Source organism: Terrapene carolina, unplaced genomic scaffold (assembly GCF_002925995.2).
Source record: "Terrapene carolina triunguis isolate 2854851 unplaced genomic scaffold, T_m_triunguis-2.0 Scaffold35022, whole genome shotgun sequence".
Lineage (NCBI taxonomy): Eukaryota > Metazoa > Chordata > Testudines > Emydidae > Terrapene > Terrapene triunguis.
Window position 1 is genome coordinate 2,289,410 of NW_020699373.1, and position 27,256 is coordinate 2,316,665.

General features: G+C 44.0%; 1 long non-coding RNA gene across 1 annotated transcript; it reads right to left on the minus strand.

Moving 5' to 3' along the window:
* Nucleotides 1-2,036: 2,036 nt before the first annotated feature.
* Nucleotides 2,037-24,168, minus strand: LOC113405290. Its single transcript, XR_003369475.2, has 5 exons — nt 24,030-24,168; nt 13,010-13,231; nt 7,963-8,085; nt 4,005-4,052; nt 2,037-2,146 (listed from the first exon to the last, which is right to left on the minus strand). It is a non-coding gene; the product is annotated as an uncharacterized LOC113405290 (long non-coding RNA).
* Nucleotides 24,169-27,256: the final 3,088 nt, after the last annotated feature.

Consider the following 27,256-nt stretch of genomic DNA (forward strand, 5'->3'; position numbering starts at 1 on the left):
TTCGCTCTTGGGACTGAGAGGGACCAGACATCAATCCAGGTTCTCCAAATCTTTCTGAACAAGTCTCTCATATTTCAAACTTGTAAGTAAACAGCAGGCAAGGCGTGTTAGTTTATCTTTGTTTTCTCAACTTGTAAATGTACCTTTTAGTAGAGTGTTTATCTCTGTTTGCTGTACTTTGAACCTGAGGCTAGAGGGAGGTCCTCTGAGCTCTTTAAGTTTGATTACCCTGTAAAGTTATTTTCCATACTGATTTCACAGAGATGATTTTTACCTTTTTCTTTAATTAAAAGCCTTCTTTTTAAGAACCTGATTGATTTTTCCTTGTTTTGAGATCCAAGGGGGTTGGATCTGTATTCACCAGGAGTTGGTGGGAGGAAGAAGGGGGGATGGTTAATTTCTCCTTGTTTTAAGATCCAAGGGGTTTGGATCTGTATTCACCAGGGAATTGGTGAAGGTCTCTCAAGGCTACCCAGGGAAGGGAATTAGCTTTGGGATGGTGACAGTGGACCAGATCTAAGCTGGTAGTTAAGCTTAGAAGTTTTCATGCAGGCCCCCACATTTGTACCCTAAAGTTCAAAGTGGGGAAGCAGCCTTGACACCCTCTTATGGGAAATTTAAAGAATTTTTAAGAGACTTAGTGACCACCTATACTGCAGAATGAACTGGGTGGAGACCAGTTACAATAAGATAGTTCCTCAACTTGATTCAAAACACAATTCCATCTTGCAGCATAGATGGGACTGAATCATGTTTTTATTATATTCCCATAGTATGTTACAGCTATGGGGACCTAATCTATGCCAATTGAGCCCAAGGAAAATGTTCATATCCTTCTGGAGGAGAATAGGGCCCATGGACTTTCTAAGGTTGTCAGTTTTGAGAAACTTAAAACATATTCATTGAAAGCTGGAACTATGTATGAACCAGGGAATGCTGAGGTATGATCTGGATCTTCAGAACAGTTCATTTACCAGTGACAACAGTTGTAGTGCAAGGTTCAAATCTTTCTAGATTCTGTGGTACCCATTTCAGACAAGCAATTTGTGGACATTTAATCTCTGAATCAGGAAAATCCCTTGTAAGTGCTTGCTCTCCTGTATTTTAATAGGAGTGCCTTTACTCATTCTCCCACAAAATGCTGTCCATAGAAAGTGAATTGTAAATTAAAAAGAAACAAAAAAACAAAGTTTTTCAAATTTAACATGAGGAAGTGACACAGGGTTTGCCTACAGTAGGAAAAGCAGTCAGGGATAGCTATCCCGTTTCCCCTAGCATACATACCGGTTGACACCTTTTTGCCTCAATTTAGTTGGTTGAGATCCATCTTTAGACATCCTTCTGGAGTCAATCAGAACCAGTTAACTCAAAGTAAAAGTTGTTATCTTATAACACTAGGGTAACCGAACCTTGATTGATTTTCCTAATCTGGACAAACCCTCAATGGAGAACAACAACAACAACAAAATTCTAATTACACAGGGTAAGAGTGTTTAAAAGTGTTTAAGTTTCTTTTCTTAGATCAATATTCCTGTCTGTATATTGAAGCTCCAGTTTATCCCGAGAAGAGAATTCCACTTCCAAGCCCTCCTCTTTCACATGGAGTACCTTATGCCTCTTTTCCTCCCTTCTCTTCCTGCACACCACCTCCTGTTGCAGCAATCTCTCCCTCTCTAAAGGAAGCTACAACCTAGCTTCCCACACTGGGCTCAAATGATGTGCTACGAAGTACTAACATTTGCTTTCTAGCTTACTCGGTGCTTTATATGCACTTTGTATTCTAAATCTCAGAGCATACCATATCACATAAGTGTGCTCTGAGATTTAAAATACATTACCAAGAGTAGCAGTGAAAGAGATAGGAGGCTGTGAGCATCCAAACACCAGAGCTCAGCACAAGCAGCTGAACTCTAATTTCCTTTAACAGGAGCAGGAAGGGACACTAAAGATTTTGGGTGAAACTGAAAAAGGATGAAGAAAGGCAAAGACGGTTTGATGAAAAGATGAAGGGCAAATATACTACTTCTTACCTTCAGACACAGTTGTTTCTTATTCTTGCCCAATAGGAGAAAGTTATTTTTTGATCGCTGGGTCATGGTCACCAAATTTTTACAACGTTTTTTAGTGCTGTTTCTGGCCACCAGAGCTAAAGTATAAATTTAAAATACCAACTCATTTTTTCTGAATTGAAACATAACTCGAAAATCTTCTGAAGAGGCAATATTCAATTTTCAGTGCATACTGATAGACACAAGAATAGCAACATGCCTAAGCACTCATGATATTGACCACCTTTGTAAAGTACTTTGGGATCTACTATATAACAACCATGGCTTTAAATCCTCCTTCTAAAAGTGAATGTTGTGTACACCATGTATTCTGAGTCATATTCATGGGATGGTTGGATTGACTCCTATTTGAAATGACATTCTCTAAATAGCATAAAATTGAGGGAAACAATAGGGCAGTGCGAAGTTTTAACTAATTCTAACAGAAGTAGGTGAAAAATATCCATTTCTGTTGGCCATCTCAAGACCAAACACAAGGTTTAGGTTAAAAAACTGGGAAAACTAATAAATAAGGATCATAAGCAGAAACGATATGAACCAAGAATACCTTCTACCAATTTATATGAAATGGTAGACTGAAATGAGGATTATTGATTGGCTAGCTGCAGGAATTACCAAATAGGGGTCCCACAAATAATAAAGTTCTTACTTTAAAAGGAATTCCAATAGTAAATAGAGTATGGCTAAGTCCAACCAGGTCAGGCAATATTTTTTCTGTTTAGAATATGTCTGTCCCCATAGTATCTGAATGCCTTTACAAGACAGTGCAATTAAAGAGATTTTGTTGTTGTTATTCTGGAGAGCTTTGTACTCTTTTAAAAACCAGTTGGAGTTAATGGACCAAATTCATCCTTTGTGTCATCCAATGAACCTCCGACTGGCTGGTGTGCACTCTGTGGGAGACCCCTGGAAGGAATTATGTCTGAGTCAGGCTTCTGGGTATTCTAACTACATGGAATCCCTCTAAAATCCTTGGTAGAATGTGGGGCACATTCTAGCACAGTCTATTTATATGCAAGTAAATCTAAATAAAGATAATGGCATTTAGATGGACTAAGTCTGCAAGAAGAAGGTATAAAGTACACCATTTAGGTGTGCCTCAGCAGGTAAATTATACTAATTTGAAATCTGGAAGGATATCTGAAGTAACGTGCAAGATATTTCAAGTTCTTTATCCTTGTGTTATATACCCTTTCACTCAATGGGCCAAATTCAGAAGTGATGTGCAAATTGCACATCAGTGAGTGCATCTGCATATAAGGGAGCCATAAGACTGTAATTCACAGTCCAACAAGCCAAAAGAGAGGAATATAGCAATAAAAGCAGCTGAAAGGAGGATGTAAGTTAAAGGAAGCCATCTCCTGCTTTGATCCTCACTTTACACCTTCTTCCAGCTGCCCAAATGTTTGAAACACCACCTAAGATTCCCATACACATTGGTATTCTGGTGTCAGTAGATCGTAGGGAGTCTAATTTATATATCACCTTTGAATATGTTTGAAGTGGCCTACTGAAGCTTGAGCATGAGCTTGGAAGCCAAGAACTTGTTGTAAATATAGCACTGCCTCATTGAACATTGGAATTAAACAAATCATTCAAACTCTCTAAGCCCATCTATAAAGTGGGTTTAATAAGACTTCCCTACCTAACAAGCATTTTTTGATAACTAATATTTGTATAGTGCTATATAAATGCTAAATATTATTAATGTTCTGAATATTAATATCAGTCTTAGCGGTGCTTTGATACTACAGTGATGAGCATTATAGAAAACCTTGAGATAGACAGGAATCTCTAAGATTAGCAACACTTTCTTGTTGCATTACTAACTTTCTGTACTTCCCTTAAAGGTCCATCAAAAACCCTTTCAAAACCAAACTCTTGACATAAACAAATATAGTTTTGCTCTCTGAGCCACAGTAACCAAAATCTTACCACAATTATTCTGTTTGTTGCTTGTGAATATGTCTAACCATGCAATATCTAAAATATAAAAAATATTTTTGCAATTAAACATACATATGCCGCAAACTAAGAAGATTTTAAAAGTATTCTGCAAAAACGCAACATTCAGTTTTCCTGGAATATGCAGTAACAGCAATAGGCGTCATTTCCTTCTAAGTCTTGATCACTGTTTTGCATTCATATATACTTACAATGGCCTTATCAGCCACTTGCAGCAACTTGTAGGGTACGTGTAGATACACACGACAATGAAAGGCAGGCTGTGCCCACGCTGCAGTGTGTATCTGCATGCAGCAGTGAAAGGCTCTGGCAGGGAGAAGGCAGTGGGGAAAAGGCTCAGCAGTAGGGGGCTGCTGGCCTTTTCCCACTGCCTCCCCCTTGCCAGAGCCTTTTCCCATTGCTGGAGCATTTCATTGCAGTGGGGAAGGGCTCTGGCAGCAGGGAGGCAGTAGGGCACTATGTTGCTAAAAATAATGTAGAGGTGGGAGGCACTCCTTAGGCATGTAGACAGCCATGTAGGGTGTATACCCTAAGGTGCTGGTCTTTCTCTACTAGCTTAAGCAGTGCCTCACCATCTACACTGATGTTTATACCTGTTCTAGCTGGACATGCAGTGTCTATACTCTACATGCTGCCTTAAGTGTAGGCCTACCTAAATGGAGTTGTGTACCATTTTTGTCCCGATAGCTGTAGTGGGGAGGAGGAGAGTATGACAATTGTATTTATTCATTGTCTTTTATAACAGAGAATAAATCCTTGAAGATAGAGGTCAGTAGTGCAGTGTGAGACTAATTTGAGTTTTAAGCACCAGTCTAGTAACAAAGGATCATGACTAAAACTAAGTAAACAGTAAATGGCTGTCCTGTTACTAACAAGGGGCCAAATTGTGACTAACTCTTATGTGAGTGTATAATGGTAGGAAGGTAGTTTGTGCTCCACCTTGCATTCCCCTCTCAGGGCGTGGCCAGAGTTGCAAACACTGTGCTCCTTCAGCTGTTCAGAGTTACAATCTTTGCACCAGCCCCTCCAAAAGTCTATGGCTCTCTCTCTGCAATGGCTGACCTGGTCAGCGTGGAGGGGAGCACATGCTGCTCCCTTCTCCAGCATGGTGCAGCAGGTTTGCTTCCTGTGAACTCTGATGCCTCTTCGAGCTTCTGTTGGGGTGGTGCAGCTCTAGTAGGCATTGTGGCGCTGTAGCTAGGAGACACACCTTCACCCTAACTACGCAGGGATTGCTGGCCAGCATCTGACAAATTGCTCACCAGATAATGGGAAACCCTCCCATACACATACATGCAAATTCATATTTAAAAACTAATTATGGGCCCCATTCTCCACAGCTTATTTCCTCACTGTAGAAACTCAAGTTCCAAATTGCAGAGTTTCCCTGGAATACTTCCCCTAACCCTATCTGTAGAAGAGTCCAGGAGTTCAGTGCTGTAAATCCACAGATGTCCCCAGTCAGGTTGGATCTTCAGCAATCCACTGGACCTGAATCCCTCCCCAGCTCCTTGCATGCCTTGACAGCACATCTTGACTGTCATGTTCTTCTTCAGCTGCCTCTAAATCCCCAACAATGGGGCCTTCCGCTGTTCAGAGATAGGATCAGATACAGGTCCTCAGCTGGAGTAAATGGACATAGCTCCCATGAGGGAGGAGTTATGCTCAGTGACACCAGGTAAGGTGCTGGCCCTCAGTCTGAAGTGTCTTGCACTGTATATGTCTCATAGGCGTGCGCAGCCCATTTCATTAGGGTGTGCACCCAGGGAGCCCCGCCCCTGCCCTGCCCTAGTCCTGCCCCATCCACTCCCTCCTACTTCCCGCCCCCTGACTTCCCCCTCAGAACTCCCAATCCCCCCTGCTCCTTGTCCCCTGACTACCCCCTCCTGGGACCCCTGCCCCTAACTGCCTCCTGGGACCCCTGCCCCTAACTGCCCCCAGGACCCCACCCCCTACCTAAGCCTCCCTGCTCCTTGTCCCCTGACTGCTCCCCTAGAACCCTACCCCCTACCTGTCCCCTGACTCCCCCGACCCTTATCCACACCCCTGCCCTCAGACAGACGCCCGGAACTCCCATGCCTATCCAACTGCTCCCCACCCCCGACAGGACCCCCAGAACTCCCGACCCAGCTCCCTGCCTCCCCCAACCCCTCTCCACACCCCTGCCTTCTGACAGCCGCCCCAGAACTCCTGACTCATCCAACCCCCGCAGCTCCTTGTCCCCCAACCACCCCCTCCAGAGACCCCCCCCATTAACTGCCCCCCCCAGGACTCTCCTTGCTCCCTGTCCCCTGACCCCTATCCACCCCCCGCCCCCTGAAAGACTCTGGGACTCCTATGCCCCATCCAATCCCCCCTGCTCCCTGACTGCCCCCTCCAGAGACCCCTGCCCCTAACCCGCCCCCGGATCCCACCCCCTATCCAACCCACCCTGTCCCCTGACTGCCCCCCACCCCATATCCAACCCCCTGGCCCCGGACCCCTTACCATGAGATGAGGCTCCTAGCCTCCCCGCGGAGCCAAATACTGCCATGCGGGAGTGCGCAGCCCCGGCCCCCAGAGCACTGCACGTGCGGCAGCATGGCTCATGGGGAGGGGGAAGCATGTCTGACTCCCTGAGGAGCCCCAGCCCCAGAGCGCTGTGCACAGCGGCATGGCTCCAGGGGAGGGGGGAGCGTGTCTGACTCCCCGTGGAACCCCGGCCCCCAGAGCGCTGTGCGCGGCGGCATGGCTCCAGGGGCGGGGGGAGCATGTCTGCCTCACCGCGGAGCCAAATGCTGCCCCGCGGGAGCGCGCAACCCCGGCCCCCAGAGCGCTGCGTGCGCGGCAGCATGGCTCCAGGGGAGGGAGGAAGGCGGGGGAGGGGCCGGTGGCTTGCTGCACTCGGCCGGGCGCTCCAGCCCAGGAGCGTGGACCCTGCGGCTTGCCGCGCCAGGGAGTGGACCCATTTGCCCACCCCTGCATTAGGGTGTGCCTGGGCACACCCGGCACACCCCGTGCGCACGCCTATGATAGATCTGCAGTTCGAGGAGGGGAGGGCATACAGTGAAGAACAGCTTCCTCCCAACCTCATCCCAATTTAGGGTGACCAGATGTCCCGATTTTATATTGACAGTCCTGATTTTTGGGTCTTTTTCTGATATAGGCTCCTGTCCCGATTTTTCACACTTGCTATCTGGTCACCCTATCCCAATTCTGGAACCCTGTGCGGTTCCCATTCCACACCTCTGCCATGATCTATGATTGTAAGTTCCTCTCTGTCCGTGGAAGTCGAGGGCAGCATTTAGCTCTATATTTAACCCCTCAAAACTGATAAACATTCAGGGAGAGGGTTGTTTTACCCTAGGAAAAAAATAAAATAAAAGGAGTCTTGAGTATTTACTGCTTTTAACCTGTGAAGCAGCTTAGAGGCACACATAGTGCAACCAGTGCTTTCACTCCCTTCAACACATTGTGGCTGCTCAACTCCATCATTATTTGTATTTTCTCCCTCTACCATTTCCTCCCCCAAAATGTCTAGCAGCTCGTCTTTGAATGCTAGCTGGGGTGTCATTTTTGTGCATTGATTAGAGAAGCCCAGTCACAGGTCAGGAAGGAGTTAAATATGGCTGCACCCCATAGCTTCTGTATCTCCTTTTATTTCTCTTTCCAAGTGATTGTTTCCCTTTCCACCTACTGGAATGCAAACATGCCTTTTACTCTAGTGGCCAGTAAACAAGATAACCTACTTTTCATTTAAAATTATACAGTACTTACTTTAAGCCTGTTATTGTTTTTGTTCTGTAACTACCAAAGATCATACTAGTGGGATCAAATGTTTCTAATGCCGATTGATAATACAGAGTAAGTGAAAGCAAGCACATGGAAATACATGGAAGTGTCCTGTAAGACAATATATATTATTTTGATATAGAAAGAGAAACTGTACCTTCAATGGATTGTGAATCCTCAATTGATATTTTACGATGGCCATGCTCGTCTAAATCAAAACGCAGAGTTTTTGAGTCCCTTGTCAGTATGTAACATTTCTTTCTGTCATAGTGTTGGTATGCTAGTCACAAATGAATTTCAGTTAGTTTTGCTGGTCACAGAAAAATAGAAAGGTTCCCTAAGAGAATGTTTCTATTGCAACCCCTGCAAAGTGGAAAAACTAAACAAGTCTTAAAATACAACCACAGGCAACATGAATGTAACAGCATGGGCTCAGGCAGCTATGCTTTTGGGTTTGGCTAAACTTCAGTCATCTTTTTTTGCCTTTGTAATGACAAAACCAAACCCAATGCTAACTTTAGTTTTGAATTTACCACCTGTAGGAAACATTTTATTAAGATGATGTTTAAAAAAAAAAAGTGTATGGTACAGAGTTTAGGCATAGAAGTTTCTGGTGATCAGGGAATAATGTACAGATTATCAAGGGGGTGTGAAGTTCGGTTTAAGATCGAGTGGTGTAAGGAATACATAATCTGCAATAGCCCCGATTGGGGGTAAAAGGTTAACGGTAGTAAAAGACAGAAATAGCTTGTCAGTAGGGGCTAAGCCCCACCAATAATGTCACACAACAGTACAGAACGGCTGATGTACCTCAGGGTGCAGTACCACCTGCAGCCATTGGGGGCTACTGGAGAGATTGGAGCTACTCCAATCCTGGAGGCTAAACCAGATAATGTTGGGAGACGTCTGGCCCTGCAGCATACAGGTTGCAAGGCAAAGGGGGAGGAGGCATAGAGCACAGAACACAAGTTTCTGTGGGGCTAGCCCCACAGAGGCAGAATACAGGACTGTTTTAGATGCTCCCTTCTGCCTCTGCTCCAGAGTTGCCAACTTTGGTTGGATGAATTCCTGGAGATTTTATCACATGATATAATCTTTAATTAAAGATTAATCTTTAATTCCTAGTAGGGAGAAATTAGTAATGGGGAAATTAAGTTTAGGTTTTGTAATGATCCAACCACTCCCAGGTTGGGTCGTTACAAAATCTAAACTTAATTTCCCCATTACTAATTTCTCCCTACTATTACTCACACCTTCTTGTCAACTGCCTGTAATGGGCCACTCTCTTACCACTTCAAAAGTTATTTTTCCTTCCTTGGTATCCTGCTGTTAATTGATTTATCTCATTAGACTGACCTCACACTTGGTAAAGCAATCCCCATCCTTTCATGTATTTATACCTGCTCCTGTATTTTTCACTTCATGCATCTGATGAAGTCTTGGGCTCTAGCCCACAAAAGCTTATGCCCAAATAAATTTGTTAGTCTCTAAGGTGCCACAAGGACTCCTCGTTGCTATTCCTAAACAAAGTCCAACATGCACACTTCTTTCAGTCTCTCTTGTCATACCTTTTTTGGGGGGTATATTGATACTCAGCACATCAGACAAATGAGAATAATGTCCAAAAAGGAGAGTGCAAGCACTGATTGAAAATACTGGGGCCAATCCAATTAATCAATGGGAAAGTAGTTTTAAAATAGGTTTCCAATATAAAAACCCAAATTAAAAAGGGGTAGGGGTCTGTGAAGAGTTTGTGTACATACCTTAGAGCTCTATTGATGTTACAGTTGGTCTGTGGCTAGCACTTTCTCACCTTCTACTAAAGTAAGAAGTTTGTTTACTCAATACTTGCCAAGTCTATACTAAACACAGCTTCAAGACAGTCAGACATTTCATGACAGAGGCACTAAGTCTCACCTGTCCTGTATCATACCCTATACTGAATAGATCTTCAGTGCCATGAGACATCAGGAGAATGATATCTAATGTGTAGGGGGACCATGGCGTTGAATACGAGATGGGGTGAATTGAGCATCTTGGACTTGACTTAATGCTTTAGAATACAACAGGAAGGGGATGTTAAATTTTATCCAACTTAGTAACTTCAGAGCCAGCACAAGATGAAGAGTAAATGAGTACCATAAAGTAACATTGATTTTTCAGTGCTCTGGCCATGACATGAGACAAGTGAAGGAACAGGGTAGAAACAGGAAGCTTTCAGGGGATCCAGAAATGCAATGGGAGTTAACTAATTCTGTTGAGAATACTGAGCCGAATTCACCACTGCATTACTCCAATTATACATGGCTGTAACTATAATGAAACCTCTGTTTTTGCTGGAGTTTTGAAGGTACAATTGTTTCTGGGAACCTTTGCTGATGCTTCTACCCTCTTTGTTTAGGATAAACAGGAACTGAGTACACACATAGTGAATAAACAGACTAGGAAAGCATATGGTGAGTGCCTGCCTCCCTCACTTCTCTTCCCACGAGGAATTGACCTGCTCTAAACATTTCAAGTTCTACTTTTGGTGCTGGGACAGGTCTCAGGACACTGATATGGACAAGAAGTGCATTTAGGATTGTTGTTTTAGTGGTGAGCTTTGTTTTGGTATGTGTAGGGAAATGTTCATTGCTGAACCTGTCATTTTTAAGCTGCTCCAGATACTTAAATAGGATCTGGTCCAAGAGGTGAATATAGCTGTACTGCTTGGTAATAGTGACCATAATATAATTAAATTTAACATCCCTGTGGCGGGGAAGATACCTCAGCAGCCCAACACTGTAGCATTTAATTTCAGAAAGGGGAACTACACATAAAATGAGGAGGTTAGTTAAACAGAAATTACAAGGTACAGTACCAAAAGTGAAATCCCTGCAAGCTGCATGGAAACTTTTTAAAGACACCATAATACAGGCTCAACTTAAATGTATACCCCAAATTAAAAAACTTAGTAAGAGAACCAAAAATGTGCAACCGGGGCTAAACAAAGTAAAAGAAGCAGTGAGAAGCAAGAAGGTATCATTTTAAAAAGTGGAAGTTAAATCCTAGTGAGGAAAATAAAAAGGAGCATAAACTCTGGCAAATTAAGTGTAAAAATATAATTAAGAAGGCCAAAAAAAGAATTTGAACAGCTAGCCAAAGGCTCAAAAAGTAATAGAATTTTTTTTTATGTACATCAGAAGCAGGAAGCCTGCTAAACAACCAGTGGGGCTACTGGACAATCGAGATGCTAAAGGAGCACTCAAGGACAATAAGGTGGTTGTGGAGAAACTAAATAAATTCTTTGCATCAGTCTTCATGGCTGAGGATGTGAGGGAGATTCCCAAACCCAAACCATTCTTTTTAGGTGACAAATCTGAGGAACTGTCCCAGATTGAGGTGTCTTTAGAGGAGGTTTTGTCACAAATTGATAAACTAAACAATAATAAATCACCAGGACCAGATGGAATTCACACAAGAGTTCTGAAGGAATTCAAATGTGAAATTGCAGAACTACTAACTGTAGTCTGTAACCTATGATTTAAATCAGCGTTTGTACCAAATGACTGGAGGATAGCTAATGTGACGCCAATTTTTAAAAAGGGCTCTAGAGGTGATCCCGGCAATTACAGGCCGGAAAGCCTGACTTCAGTACCAGGCAAACTGGTTGATACTATAGTAAAGAACAAAATTGTCAGACACAGATGAATGTAATTTGTTGGGGAAGAGTCAACATGTTTTTTCTAAAGGGAAATCATGCCCCCAATCTACTAGAATTCTTTGAGGGGGTCAACAAGTATGTAGACAAGGGGGAGCCAGTGGATATAGTGTACTTAGATTTTCAGAAAGCCTGTGACAGGGTCCTTCAACAAAGGCTCTTAAGCAAAGTAAGATGTCATGGAATAAGAGAGAAGGTCCTCTAATGGATTGGTAACTGGTTAAAAGATAGGAAACAAATGGTAGGAATACATGGTCAGTTTTCAGAATGGAGAGAGGTAAATAGTGGTGTCCCCCAGGGGTCTGTACTGGACAAGTCCTATTCAACATATTCATAAATGATCTGGAAAAAGGGGTAAACAGTGAGGTGGCAAAATTTGCAGATACAAAATTACTCAAGATAGTTAAGTCCCAGGCAGACTGCGAAGAGCTACGAAAGGATCTCTCAAAACTGGGTGACTGAGCAACAAAATGGCAGATGAAATTCAGTGTTGATAAATGCAAAGTAATACACATTGGAAAACATAATCCCAACTATATATATAAAATGATGGGGTCTAAATTGGCTGTTACCACTCAAGAAAGATCTTGGTGTCATTGTGTATATTTCTCTGAAAACATCCACTCAATGTGCAGTGGCAGTCAAAAAAGCAAACAGAATGTTGGGAATCATTAAGAAAGGGATAGATAATAAGACATAAAATACTATATCGCCTTCATATAAATCCATGGTATGCCCACATCTTTAACACTGTGTGCAGATGTGGTCGCCGCATCTCAAAAAAGATATATTGGAATTGGAAAAGGTTCAGAAAAAGGCAACAAAAATTATTAGGGGTATAGAACGGCTTCCATATGAAGAGAGATTAATAAGACTGGGACTTTTCAGCTTGGAAAAGAGATGACTAAGGGAGGATATGATTGAGGTCTATAAAATCATGACTGGTGTGGAGAAAGTAAATAAGTAAGTGTTATTTACTCCTTCTCATAACACAAGAACTAGGGGTCACCAAATGAAATTAATAGGCAGCAGGTTTAAAACAAACAAAAGGAAGTATTTCTTTACACAACCTGTGGAACTCTTTGCCTGAGGATGTTGTGAAGGCCAAGACTATAAAAGGGTTAAAAAAAGAACTAGATAAATTCATGGAGATAGCCATTGATGGACCTATTAGCCAGGATGAGCAGGGATGGTGTCCCTAGCCTCTGTTACCAGAAGTTGGGAATGGGCGACAGGGGATGGATCACTTGATGATTACCTGTTCTGTTCATTACCTTTGGGGCACCTGGCATTGGCCACTGTTGGAAGACAGGATACTGTGCTGGATGGACCTTTAGTCTGAGCCAGTATGGCCGTTCTTATGTTTTTCTATGCTGAATGTCCTCCTCAGCCTGTTTCCTGATGCCATTCAGCCCAGATTTCACTACTGAGTTCACTCCTGAATTTTGCTTTGCACATTACCTCTCTCAGGCACACGCTTTAGTTATAGTAAAGGAAAGTTTACCTTCACATTTACTTGATGATTTCTTTAGGTTTTGATTTTTACGCGTAGTTTCCTGGTCCATTGGTATCCGAGATGCAGTTGATTTTTTCTGTTTATTTTTACCCCACCCCATTTGTCGTTTTCTATTCTTCACCTCTGAAGGCTTTTGGAATCTTGAGCGCAATATCATTGTTGGAGACCCTGGAAAATCCTGGTAACCGGTCTTGAAGCTCTCTTCTAGTCCTAAATATAAATGATAGTTCAATCACAATACTTTGCATTACAGATTAGAACAAGTTTTTATTTTGCAACGATTGTTACCGTATTGACTTCTCAAGTCTTAACAATTCAGATAAAGAAGGTTAAATTCAGTAAATTGTTGCTTGCTTGTATTTTCTAAAGCCTTGTCTAAGAGCAAACACTGTGTTTTCCAATGATGTTGAAATACTGTTAAGCTGGTTAGCATAGGCTCCCCCCCCCCAGCTAAAACAGAAAATTAACATGTCTTCAAACCAGCCTTGGCATTACCTGGGGAGCAGGAGACATTCGACCTCTACCCAAAACAATCTTAATTGTCAGAAAGGCCAAAATATATACAAAGTTATTCAGAGTTAAGTAGTGGAAGTGACAGTGATTGTGCTGTATACTGCCATCTCTGTCTGCTGAGTGTCATTTTTGTGACTAACAACACTGTTTAAAATAATCACCTCAATAGTAGGGGTGTCAAGCGATTAAAAAAATTAATTGTGATTAATTGCGCTGCTAAACAATAATAGAATACCATTTATTTAAATATTTTTGGATGTTTTCTACATTTTCAAATATATTGATTTCAATTACAACGCAGAATACAAAGTGTACAGTGCTCACTTTATATTTATTTTTTATTACAAATATTTGCACTGTAAAAAATAAAAGAAATAGTATTTTTCCGTTCACCTCATACAAGTACTGTAGTGCGATCTCTTTATCATGAAAGTTGAACTTACAAATGTAGAATTATGTACAAAAAAACCTGCATTCAAAAATAAAACAGTGTAAAACTTTAAAGCCTACAAGTCCACTCAGTCCTACTTCTTGTTCAGCCAATTACTAAGAGAAACAAGTTTGTTTACAATAACGGGAGATAATGCTGCCCACTTCTTAATTACAATGTCACTTGAAAGTGAGAACATTCGTTCGCATGGCACTGTTGTAGCTGGTGTCGCAAGATATTTATGTGCCAGATGCGCTAAAGATTCATGTGCCTCTTCATGATTTGGCCATCGTTCCAGAGGACACGCTTCCATGCTGATGATGCTCGTTAAAAAAATAATGCATTAATTAAATTTGTGACTGAACTCCTTGGGGGAGAATCGTATGTCTCCTACTCTGTTTTTACCTGCATTCTGCCATATATTTCATGTGATAGTCTCGAATGATGACCCAACACATGTTCATTTTAAGAACACTTTCACTGCAAATTTGACAGAATGCAAAGAAGATACCAATGTGAAATTTCTAAAGATAGTTACAGCACTCGACCCAAGATTTAAGAATCTGAAGTGCCTCCCAAAATCTGAGAGGGATGAGGTGTGAAGCATGCTTTCAGAAGTCTTAAAAGTGCAACACTCTGATATGGAAACTACAGAACCCAAACCACCAAAAAAGAAAATCAGCCTTCTGCTGGTGGCATCTAAGGGTATGTCTACACTAAGAAATTAGGTCGATTTTATAGAAGTCGATTTTTAGAAATCAATTTTATACAGTCGATTGTGTATGTCCCCACTAAGCGCATTAAGTCGGCAGAGTGCGTCCTCACTACCGTGACTAGCATCGACTCACGGAGTGGTGCACTGTGGGAAGCTATCCCACAGTTCCCACAATCTCCGCTGCCCATTGGAATTCTGGGTTAAGCTCCCAATGCCTGATGGGGCAAAAACATTGTTGCGGGTGGTTTTGGGTTCATGTCGTCAGTCTCCCCTCCCTCCCTCCCTCCGTGAAAGTAACTTCAGACAATCATTTGCTGCCTTTTTTCCTGGTTTTCCCATGCAGACGCGATACCATGGCAAGCATGGAGCCCGCTTAGCTCACCGCTGCTATTGTGAGCATTGTAAACACCTCGTGTATTATACTGCAGTATGTGCAGAACCTGGCTAAGGGACGGCAGCACGAGGACAATTGTGAGGAGGACATGGACACAGACGTTCCTGAAAGCACAGGATGTGGCAATTGGGACATCATAGCGGCAGTGGGGCTGGTTGATACAGTGGGCCCGGCAAACAAGCACAGACTGGTGGGACTGCATAGTGTTGCAGGTATGGGATGATTCCCAGTGGCTACGAAACTTTCATATGAGTAAGGCCACTTTCCTGGAACTCTGTGAGTTGCTTTTCCCCACCCTGAAGCGCAGGAATACCAAGATGAGAGCTGCCTGACATTTGAGAAGCGAGTGGCAATAGCCCTGTGGAAGGTTGCAACACCTGACTGCTACCAGCCAGTCGGGAATCAATTTGGAGTGGGCAAATCTACTGTGGGGACTGCTGTGATTCAAGTAGCCAATGCAATCACTGACGTTCTGCTATCAAGGGTAGTGACTCTGGGAAATGTGCAGGTCATAGTGGATGGCTTTGCTGCAATGGGTTTCCCTAACTGTTGGGGGGCGATAGCTGGAACGCATATCCCTATCTTGGCACCGGACCACCTGGCCAACCAGTACGTAAACTGCAAGGGGTACTTCTCAATGGTGCTGCAAGCACTGGTGGATCACAAGGGACGTTTCACCGACATCAATGTGGGAAAAGTGCATGACGCTCGCATTTTTAGGAACTCCGGGCAGCTGCAAGAAGGGACTTACTTCCCAGACCAGAAAATAACCGTTGGGGATGTTGAAATGCCTATAGTTATCCTTGGAGACCCAGCCTACCCGTTGCTCCCATGGCTCATGAAGCCATACACAGGCAGCCTGGACAGTAGTAAGGAGCAGTTCAACTATAGGCTGAGTGTAGGGGAAAGGGTGCGGAAGATTGGCGAGGAGCTAAGTGGCGGACCGAATATGTGACTGAATGCAGTGATGAGCTGCCAAAATATTAACAACCGGTTCCCTCCTCCTCACCCCACGAGGGGGTTGTGCCCCCCCCCGCGACTCCTGCCCCATCCAACCCCCCACGTTCCTTGATACCCCACCCCCAGGACCCCTGCCCCATCCACCCCCTTCCCTGTCCCCTAACTGCCCCCTGCAGCCCCATCCAACCCCTCCTCTCATTCCTGATGGCCCCCCAGGACCCCTGCCCCATCCAACCACCCCTTCTCCCACCCCCGGAACCCCTGGCCCTGACTGCCCCCCACCGCCCCATCCAACACCCCTGCTCCTTCCTGATTGCCCCCTCAGGATCCTTGCCCCCATTCAATTCCCCTGTTCCCTGCCCTCTGACCGCCCCGAGTCCCGACCCTAATTCACCCCCCGCCCTCTATCCAACACCCCCTCCCTGCTCCCTGCCCCCCTTACCGTGCTGCCTGGAGATGGGGGCCACACCGCCCGGAGTCGGTGCTGGGAGCTGCAAGCGCCAGGCCAGAGTTGGGGGCCGGGCCGGAGTCGCGGGCCGTTTCGGAGTCGGGGCCGGAGCCGTGGGCCTTCCCGGAGCCGGGGCCCAGGCCGGCACCGCTGGCCGGCCCGAAATCGGGGGCCGTCCCGGAGCCAGGGGCCAGGCCGGAGCCGACCCGGAGTCGGGGCTGGGGGCCGGGCCGGAGCTGCTGGCCGGGCCGAAGTCGGGGGTTGGAGCTGTAAGCCAACCACCCTCCCCACTTCGATCACAGCAGGCAAAGGAAATAAAGTCACTATTGTTTTTAAACCTTGCATCCTTTCTTTATTAATTAAAAAAAAGGGAGATAACTGCTAAGGTAGCCCAGGTGGGGTGGGAGAGGAGGGGAGGAGAGAAGGACAAGGTCACATTGCTTATTGTAGCCACACTACAAATCAAAACTGTTCGAATGACAGCCTTCTGTTGCTTGGGCCATTCTCTGGAGTGGAGTGACTGGGTGCATGGAGCCTCCTCCCCCACGTTCTTGGGCATCTGGGTGAGGAGGATATGGAACTTGGGGAGGAGGGCAGGCGGTTGTACAGTGGATGCAGCGGCAATCTGTGCTCTTGTTGGCTTTCCTGCAGCTCCACCAGACACCAGAACATGTCCGTTTGCTCCCACATTAGCCTCAGCATTGCATCCTGCCTCTTCTCATCACGCTCACTTAATGATTTCCTGGACTCTGCCACTGAATGCCTCCATGCATTAAGCAGTGCCCTATCAGTGCGGGAGGACTGCATGAGCTCGGAAAACATGTCATTGTGAGCGCGTTTTTTTCACCTTCTAATTTGTGATAACCTCAGGGACGGAGATGATGGGGGAGCGTAGAAACATTTGCACCTGTGGGGGGATAAAAAGGGAAAGTAAAATTGAAGATGATACATTTCTGAGAACAAAAGGGAGACTCTTTCACAGTGAATCAAGCAATTTACAGCAGACAGCACATGTGCTTTAGGTATAAGGTTGCATTTTGCCTTTTATATTGAGCGCCTGCCGGTATAGTGACACATCACACACGGCTGGGCAATAAAATTCAGTTTCCAGGCAGCCATGGTAAGCCAAAGGATATGCGGGTTTTGCTTCTAACGTCTTCATAACATGTGGGAATGTTTTCAAACTGCAGCACCCTCCTTTCCCATAGCAAGCAATGCCGGTTGGGTTTGCCATTTAAAAGGAGGTGCTGCGGTTTTCGGGTGGATGTGCAGCACACACCTCCCCTTCCCACCGTCCTGTAGCTATTCTCAGGGATGATCCCTTTTAGCCAAGCGCAAACAGCCCAGCATGAATGGGGTCCTTTTACTGTTCCCTTACAAAAATTCCCCTATTTCAACCAGGTGACCATGAATGATATCACTCTCCTGAGGCTAACACAGAAAGATATAGATCGAATGTTGCTTGAATGCAACCAAAACCCAGGACCATTTGCTGCCATGCTTTGTGCTGCAGTGATTCCAGACTACTTGCTACTGGCTTGGTGTGGTAAAGTGTCCTACCGTGGAGGACGAAATAAGTTAGCCCTCTCCAGAAACCTTCTGCAAAGGCTTTCAGAGTACCTCCAGGAGAGCTTCATGGAGATGTCCCTGGAGGATTCCCGCTCCATCCCCAGACATGTTAACAGACTTGTCCAGTAGCTGTACTGGCTGTGAATGCATCCCAAGTCTTTAGGGCAAATCAAACATTAAACACTATCTCTTTTAAACCCTGTACTGTACTTACAAATGTGCACTCCACCAGAGGTGTCTTCTCCGCCTTCAGGGTCGGGGATCCCGCCTTGGGAGGGTATTGGCTCCAGGGTGATGAAAAGGTCCTGGCTGCCGGGGAGAACGGATTCACAGCTTGCCTGCTGCGCATTCTCCTCCTCCTCCTCTTCCTCATCCACAAAATCCTCCTCCGTGTTGCGTGAGACTCCCCCCTTGCAGGTGTCCACAGACAGTGGTGGGGTGGTGGTAGGGTCCCCCCCTAGAATGCCATGCAGCTGATCATAGAAGTGGCATGTATGGGGCTCTGACCCAGAGTGACTGTTTGCCTCCTTTGTCTTTTGGTAGGCTTGCCTGAGCTCCTTGACTTTCACACAGCACTGCTGTGTGTCCCTGTTGTAGCCTCTGTCCATCATGCCCTGTGCGATTTTGGCATATATATTAGCATTTCTTCTTTTTGATCGGAGTTCTGCCTGCACAGATTCTTCTCCCCATACAGCAATCAGATCCAGTGTCTCCTGTTCGGTCCATGCTGGAACTCATTTGCGATTCTGGGGGGACTGCATGGTCACCTGTGCTGCTGACCAAACAGGAAATGAAATTCAAAAGTTCCCGGGGCTTTTCCTGTGTACCCGGCTAGTGCATCGGAGTGGAAAGTGCTGTCCAGAGCGGTCACATTGGAGCACTCTGGGATAGCTCCCAGAGGCCAATAACGTCGATTTGTGTCCGCACTACCCCAAATTTGACCCAGCAAGGTCGATTTTAGCACTACGCCCCTCGCCAAGGAGCAGTACAGAAGTCGATTTTAAGAGCCCTTTAGGTCGACGGAATGGGGTTGCTTGTGTAGATGCATTCATTATAAAATCGACCTAACGTGACTAAATTCGACCTAACCCTGTAGTGTAGACCAAGGCTAACTCAAAGGATGATGAAGATGAACATGCATTGGTCCACATTGTTTTGGATCATTATCTAGCAGAACCTATCATCAGCATGGACGCATGTCCTCTGGAAAGGTGGTTGAAGCATGAAGGGACATATGAATCTTTAGCGCATCTGGCACATAAATATCTTGCGACACCAGCTACAACAGTGCCACGCAAACACCTGTTCTCACTTTCAGGTGACATAATTAAGAAGTGGGTAGCATTATGTCCCGTAAATGTAAACAAACTTGTTTCTCTTAGCAATTGGCTGAAGAAGAAGTAGGACTGAGTGGACTTGTGGGCTCTAAATTTTTACATTGTTTTATTTTTGAGTGCAGGTTTTTTTGTACATAATTCTACATTTGTACGTTCAACTTTCATGATAAAGAGATTGCACTACAGTACTTGTATGAGGTGAACTGAAAAATACGATCTCTTTTGTTTATTATTTTTACAGTGCAAATATTTGTAATCAAAATAATATCAAGTGATCACTGTACACTTTGTATTCTGTGTTATAATTGAAATCGATATATTTGAAAAGAAGAAGTCCAAAGCAACCCCTCATTACAAGACAGACTGGGGCAAGATCCAATGTGGCCACATCCCCATGAACTTTCAAACTCCATTTTTTAAACTTTATTGATATTTTTGTGTTAGGTGCCGTGGCTCGTGCCTGAAATCCCAGCTACTTGGGAAGCCAAGACTGGCAGACCACTTGAGCTCAGGGGTTCTGGGCTGTGGTGTGCTATGCCGATCAAGCATCTGGTGCCACTGACAGCTTGGCCAGCGGGTGGCTGAAGGACAGGCTACAACAACACGAATGGCGTGTTGTGACTGGTGCTCTCTCTGTGAGGGCTGATGGCCCAATTGATCAAGATGAGGAGGTGATATTGTTTGTATATAAAATAAACATATAACTAAATGAAATACCATATAAATAACAAAATTCAATGTTCATTATTTGTAAAACCTGAAACAAAACAAACCCTGAACCCATAGTGGTGGTGCAGGGTATCAATTATTAAAGTGACTAAATAGATAAAATGAGAACATACCCTAGGAGTATCGGGGACTAATATATACTAAATTGCAAAAGTATGCAGTAGGGTCATGTGTGACCAGATATCCTCATTTTTTCCCAAGCGTTTCTATTAGATCAAGTCATTTTTTTCCATTGCTGCAACAGTAGAGCGCTCGTTAAGCCAGTCTATGTCTGAGAGAGGAATTGCAGATTTCCATGTTCTCAAATTAACTCTTTTGGCCACTAAAAATTTACTGCAACTTCTTAATGTTAACTGGTATTACCAATTCATCCCTAAAATATACAAGCTTGGAGAAGGAAAGATAGCAACAGTTAAAGTTTGAGAGAGCACTGAATATGGTGTTCCAGAACACATGCATTTTTTGGACAGATATAGAGGTTGTGTGAAAGATTGGCTTGTGACTGTTTGCATCTCAACATTCAATGTGTTGCCAGTTTAGCTTTAAGCCAATTTAGCTTTAAGCTTTAAGTCCAGTAGTGCCTGTTTAATATCTTGTTCTGGAAGAATTGCAAGGATAAAGAACTTGAAGTATCTTTCACATTATGCCAGATATTCTCCCATGTTTCTTTTGTTATGATAAGGCTACATTCTTTTTTCCATTTTTCTTTGAGACTGAGATTGAGAGGGTAATTGAGGGAGTAATGCAGAGTTGGGGTGGGGTCTGGGCAGTTGGGTTGCAGGGGACAGGCTCTGGGAGGGAGTTGGAGTGCAGGGGGATGGGCTGGGGCACAGGGTTGGGGTGCAGGAGGAGGGGCGGGGGTGGGCTCTGGAAGGGAGTTGGGGTGTGGGATTTGGGCTGGGACAGGCAGTTGGAGTGCAGAGGACAGGCTCTGGGAGGGAGTTAGGGTGTAGAGGACAGGCTGGGGCAGGAGGAGGGGGACGGGCTCTGGAATGGAGTTGGAGTGCAGGAGACGGGCTGGGGCAGGATTAAAAAAAGAACTAGATAAATTCATGGAGGATAGGTCCATTAATGGCTATTAGCCAGGATGAGCAGTAATGGTGTCCCTAGCCTCTGTATGCGAGAAGCTGGGAATGAGCGACAGGGCTTGATCACTTGATGATTACCTGTTCTGTTCAATCCCTCTGGGGCATCTGGCACTGGCCATTGTCGGAAGACAACATACTGGGCTAGATGGACCTTTGGTCTGACCCAGTAGGGCCATTCTTATGTTCTTATCTTTTATTTGACCAACTTTTGTTGGTCAAATAAAAGATAAGAAAACAAAAGTTGGTCAAATAAAAGATATTGCCTCACCCACCTTGTCTCTCTGCTTCAAACATATTAGCCTATGTATTTATGAGGCTTTTCAATCAGATTAAGTTAAGTCAATTGTATTAATGCAGTTGAAAATTTTCAAAACTGAAAATATGAGGAATGAGTTAATTACATACGATGCACTGTCATTGTTAGTGATCACATGGAAGCCAGTAGGATATTATAGTACAGTTAAACACTCATTTAAACTTGTTACAATACACTACTGCTATCTTGGGTTGCCCCCTCTAAATTTCTAAAGTGGGGTTCCAGACACAGTTTATTTTGTCTTCACAGCAATAATATTTCCACTTTCACATAGATATACAGTGTTAGCCTGCAAGGAGTAGGAGCTTAAAACTTTCCTGGGAATGTTTGACTGTCATACACGCCATATATGAGCAAAACAATGTTTCCGACCAATAACATTCACCCCCATTTCCAAATTATTAAACCATTCCACATAATTTATGCATTTAATTAAAATTTGCATTGCATCTGACTTTCCAAATAATCTTGTTAACTTGTGCTTATGAAGAAATTTACAAAAACAATACTCCTTAGTCACTAACATACTGGAGCTACTTACATCAGTTTACCCTTAGAATAGTTCCAACTGTTTTAATACACTTGAACTGTGGCTCCCAAACTTAGTTTTGGAGCCCCACTGTAATATGACAGGTTTCAGAGTAGCAGCCGTGTTAGTCTGTATCCGCAAAAAGAACAGGAGTACTTGTGGCACCTTAGAGACTAACAAATGCATCCGAAGAAGTGGGCTGTAGCTCACGAAAGCTTATGCTGTAATAAATTTGTTAGTCTCTAAGGTGCCACAAGTACCACTGTAATAGTGGCCCATACCATTCAGGACTCAAAAACTCATGATACTTATATTTCCCAACCTCCCTATCTAAGAAGGTAGCATCTGACTTTATGATGAGAAACTAGGACCCAGAGGTATTCCCTGAGGAGACAGCACACCTGCAACTAATTTTCAAAAGTAAATATATGAAGTGGACAGTCTCTTTGGAAATTTGCTGCTGTTGCTAAGAGAAAAAACTACTCCTAATTACTGAAGGACTGTTATAAATCCATGCACTTTTGTTTAATTGAGTTGTGAGCCTTGTTTAAATACACATCTGGAGGAACAGAAAGCTTCAGTGATGGAGCTTCACTTTTTGTTGGCTCTGTAGAATAAATAACCAACCCTTTTTCCCCCCAAAAAAACCAAAAAAACATTTTAACAACTGTAGTAAAAGGAGCTCTTGTTGATTGTGAGAAGGACTTTGGAACTGGACTTGCTCACCCCCCCCTTGAGACAGACTGACCGGCACACTCTTAACCCCATCTTCCCCACCACTATCACCAAGATATCCCCCTGCAGTTATCACCTTCTCTCCATTTTTCTATTTTCTGTCTCTTACTCCTGGCTTTTATTAGCCTTTGTATCTATTTTGTGTCTCTTTTCCTGTGTGATTTTTTTGGCCTTCTATTTTCTGTCACACTTCCCCCCCCCCTTGTTATTTTGTTCTTTCTCCTCCTTCTTTTCTCCCCTCCCCCTTTCCCCCCAACACCCTCAGAGAGACCATGATGTACACACACACTACCTTAACCAGAAAACTATATACTGCTTAGGGTGGGAAGTCTGAGTCCATTGTTTGCTCCAGGAGTGGAAAAACCAACTGCTGCTGTTTTGTTTGTTTGTTTGAACAAACAAACAAAACAAAACAGCAGCAGTTGGTTTTTCCAACAAACAAACAAACAAACTGAGTATCAAGGGAGCAAAGAAGATTAACTTGGGCTGCTGAAGTGTTTGATCTTGCAGCCAAATAAATCTGAACAGATCCCATGACTGATTTCAACAGGGGTCATCCCAGAAGAAGAGAGTGTTAGAAGAATTTGCCTGATGCATTAGTCACATCTGCAGGAGCACATCTAGGGAGGGGGACAAGACAGATCCAGATTATGCAGCTTTCCTTATCCCCCCTAGAGTTCTCCTTTGCCCTGCCCTGCTTCCATTTCCCCAACACACAAAATGATACTATTTCTATTATAAACTAACATATAATACTGAATATTAAAGCAGAATTTAAAAGCCTTGGAACTCACTTCCAATGCAGCATGATCCAAATGTTATTTCAGTCTATATATAAAACCAAGGTAAGTTCATAACTAAATCTCTTCATGAGAAGGGACAAGCATTTTTCACTAAATGAGATTGAGGAGCAGTTTATACTCAAATTGAAAAATCCTATTTGGCAAAGGTGATCAGTAACTCCTTTGGGTTTGACGTAAGCCTTTAAATATTACAGTTAAACAATAGATTACTTAGAACCTATACCAACTTGAAGCACAGTCTTGATCAATTGAATTATCTTGCAGTTAGTTAATCTTTTAAATCCACCGGTTAAAAATGGGAAAGAAATTCAGATTGAAAAGGACACTTAAAATCATTTAAAAGCCAATTGTAGAATCATTTTTAGTTTCTAAACTTGCTGTCTGATAAAATCCTTTTAAGTGAAGCACTTGTAGAAACCTGTTGTAACCTATTCTTGCTTACCTTATTGTGCTGGCTAATGCCTTCGCTGCAGTAGTTTGGTTCAGAAATTGCTCAGTCACATCCAATTTATTCACTGAACATATGGCAGAGAGCCAGACCAAAAAAGAAAAAAGGTTGGATGTGGACGTAGTCCTTTCACAGGATGAAATCATGAATGCTTGCTGCAGTCCTACACCCACACAGCCACAAAAGTCCAACTAAATAGCCGTTGTGCAAGAGGACTCTATGGGGTTTGGACATGATCGAAACAGGCAATCTTTTCTACATTCCAATTATTCTAGATCTACCCAAATGATGGAAAGAAATGCCCAGTGATTTGCTAGTGCCAGACACTTTTCTCAAAGGGCCAGCTGCTAGAAATAAGACTTTCTTCCAGTAAGTATGAAAAGAAAAACACATGGGAAAACAAGGTCAATATTAGTAATGCAATTTGAGTAGCCTGTTAAACTTGGCAAACAGTTTTAGGACCCGATTCACAGCCTTTCAGTTGGTGAAAGAGTAATATAACAGGAGCATGGCCAACAGACCACCCACTTTATGAAAAAAAGGGGGAAAATAAGGGCCAAAAATCAAAACCTTAAGCACAAAAATACAGCATCTAAATATGGACAATTTGATTCTGATGTCTTGCCAGCTTTATGTTGGTGGAAGAGTTGGTCCACAAATGGTTAGGGTTGCCAACCCTCCCGGTTTCACCGGGAATCTCCCGGAATCAGGCCCCATCTCCTGGAGGCTATTGAAGCCAAACTGGGAGATTTTAGGCTCCCTACCTGCCCTGGCCCTGCGCTGCTCCTGGAAGCGTTCGGCAAGTCCCTGCGGCTCCTGGGGTGGGACAGGGAGTCTCCGTCTGCGCCCTGAGTGCCGACTCCGCAGCTCCCATTGGCTGGGAACTGCAGCCAATGGAAGCTGCAGGGGCAGCACTTGTGGGTGCGGGCAGCATGCAGAGCCCTCCCCCAAGGGGCCACAGGGAGGTGCCGGCCGCTTCCAAGAGCAGTGCAGGGCCAGGGCAGGCAGGGGGGCTGCGTTAGGCCCGCTGTGCTGCCACCCAAGGTAAGTGCATCCCGGCCAGATCCCACACCCTTCATCCCCTCCTGCCCCCCAACCTGCTGTCCCAGCCCTGAGCCCCCTTCCAGAGCCAGCACCCCAAACTCCCTCCCACACCCCCTGCCCCAGCCCTGAGCCCCCTCCAGCACCCAAACTCCCTCCCAGAGCCTGCACCCTTCATCCCCTCCCACACCCCAATCCCTTGCCCCCCCAGCCCTGAGCCCCCTCCAGCACCCAAACTCCCTCCCAGACCTTACACTCCACACTCCCTCCTGTACTGCAATCTCCTGCCCCAGGCTCAGCCCGGAGCCCCTTCCCATACTCCAAACCCCTCGGCCCCAGCCCAGAACCCGCACCCCCTCCCACACCCGAACCCGCTGCCCCAGCCCGGTGAAAGTGAATGAGGATGTGGGAGAGTGAGCAATGGAGGGAGGGGGGATGGAGTGAGTGGGGCAGGGCCTCAGAGAAGAGGCAGGGTGGGGGCAGGAGGTGCGGCAAGGGTGTTTGGGTATTGTCTAACTCCTAATTCAATGCAGAAATACAAATTAGGCTGTGGCAATGAAGTGTTGGTATCAAAAGTTCCTCTGAGACGTTTCTTCAATGTAATGTTTTTTTCAAAGTGGTGAAGATAATAACTACATTTGGTTTTAGGGACTGTTTTACAGCAGCTTCCTGAAACAGACAAAGTCTGACACAGCAAATCTATCAATGCATTTTTGTTCTTGGAACGTGCAGTTCTGAGGAGCAGTTTTTTCTAAGAACTAATATCCATTGTTATCGTGCTTCTTTTCTTGTTCACATAGGATACTACAGTTGTACTATATAGGCTATAGCATACTCATTTTTAGTCCTATCTGCTGCTTACAATACTTCCAAACTGTCATTAACTAGTTTGATTTCTTGCTGAGCAATAAAGCTCTTCTTTTCTTGCATTGTATGCCATTCAAAACTGTAGTCTGTCCTCACTTTAAAGCATTTGGGCACATCTCTAAGGTGCCACAAGTACTCCTGTTCTTTTTACTTATGGCTTCATTTACACCTATTTAACCTCCTCAACTTCTGAGGTGTTGTCTGGGTACAGCTGAGGGCAGAATCTGGCCTTGTACAACTAATAAGCTTTGAAAAGATTGCTGATGACTGTATTGATTTGGCCTGCACAACGTGATCATGTCTATACTGTACTAGAATCTTCCAATCCCAAGAATACTTCCTCCTTAAAAATACACAGGAAAAAAATGTGAAAGATAATGCCCAGGGCCCTTCTAATGCTGCCAGCTGCTTGTGTATTTCTCTGAGTTCTAAATGCTATACTGAATGTTATTACAATTGTTTCCTACTTATTGTGAGCCAGATTGTGCTTGATCCGTACATAGACCACAGACATGAAGGGGAAGAATCCTGAACAAGGGAGTTCTTGTATTAATTTTGATGGAGTGTTAAAGGTGTTAGCATGACCCTGTTATTGTTTAACATTAAGCTGTTTTAAACAAGATTTGGGGTTTAGTATACAGCAGTGGTTCCCAAACTTTAACAACCCGCGAACCCCTTTCACAAAAATATCAAATCTCGTGAACCCCCTCCTAAAAGTGAATATTTCCAGGGATTTTCTCCCTTACCTGAGCATAAATGATAGAAGCAGTGATCATGGAAATCATTTGGTTTTTTTATGACACGTTTATTGCACGCTATTTATTATTACATTATTATTTATCATTGCATTATTAATTTTATTACATTATGAAAACGGCAACACTCTTCCAAAGTATGTATTTAAGAAGCCAACTCAAATAAAGAGTTCCTCCCACAAGCATTCGGGTCATGAGCAGTCCAGGCAAACCAAATATGACTATAACACAGCTTAAACTTGTTTTTCATAATAATTTTAAAAACAACACTAGCAGCCTATTTAATTTTAGAAACAGCAAAAAATATCCACCTCCCTTTCCATTTCTCATAAGGAGTCTTGAAGTTTAAATCTCCTCAGTGTGATGGATGCACTTGCTTTGATTTGCATTGCTCTTGGAAGTCTGGAACCACTGAAGAAAGAGTCTCAGGTCTGGTTGAGCACTGAGTCTGCTTTTGTATTTGGTTTACGAGTAAAATGCTTTCTCGCATAAGTATGTTGTTGAAAACGGTAACAAAATGATAGTAGCTTTTTCTGCCAGTAGGGGGTACTCGTTTCT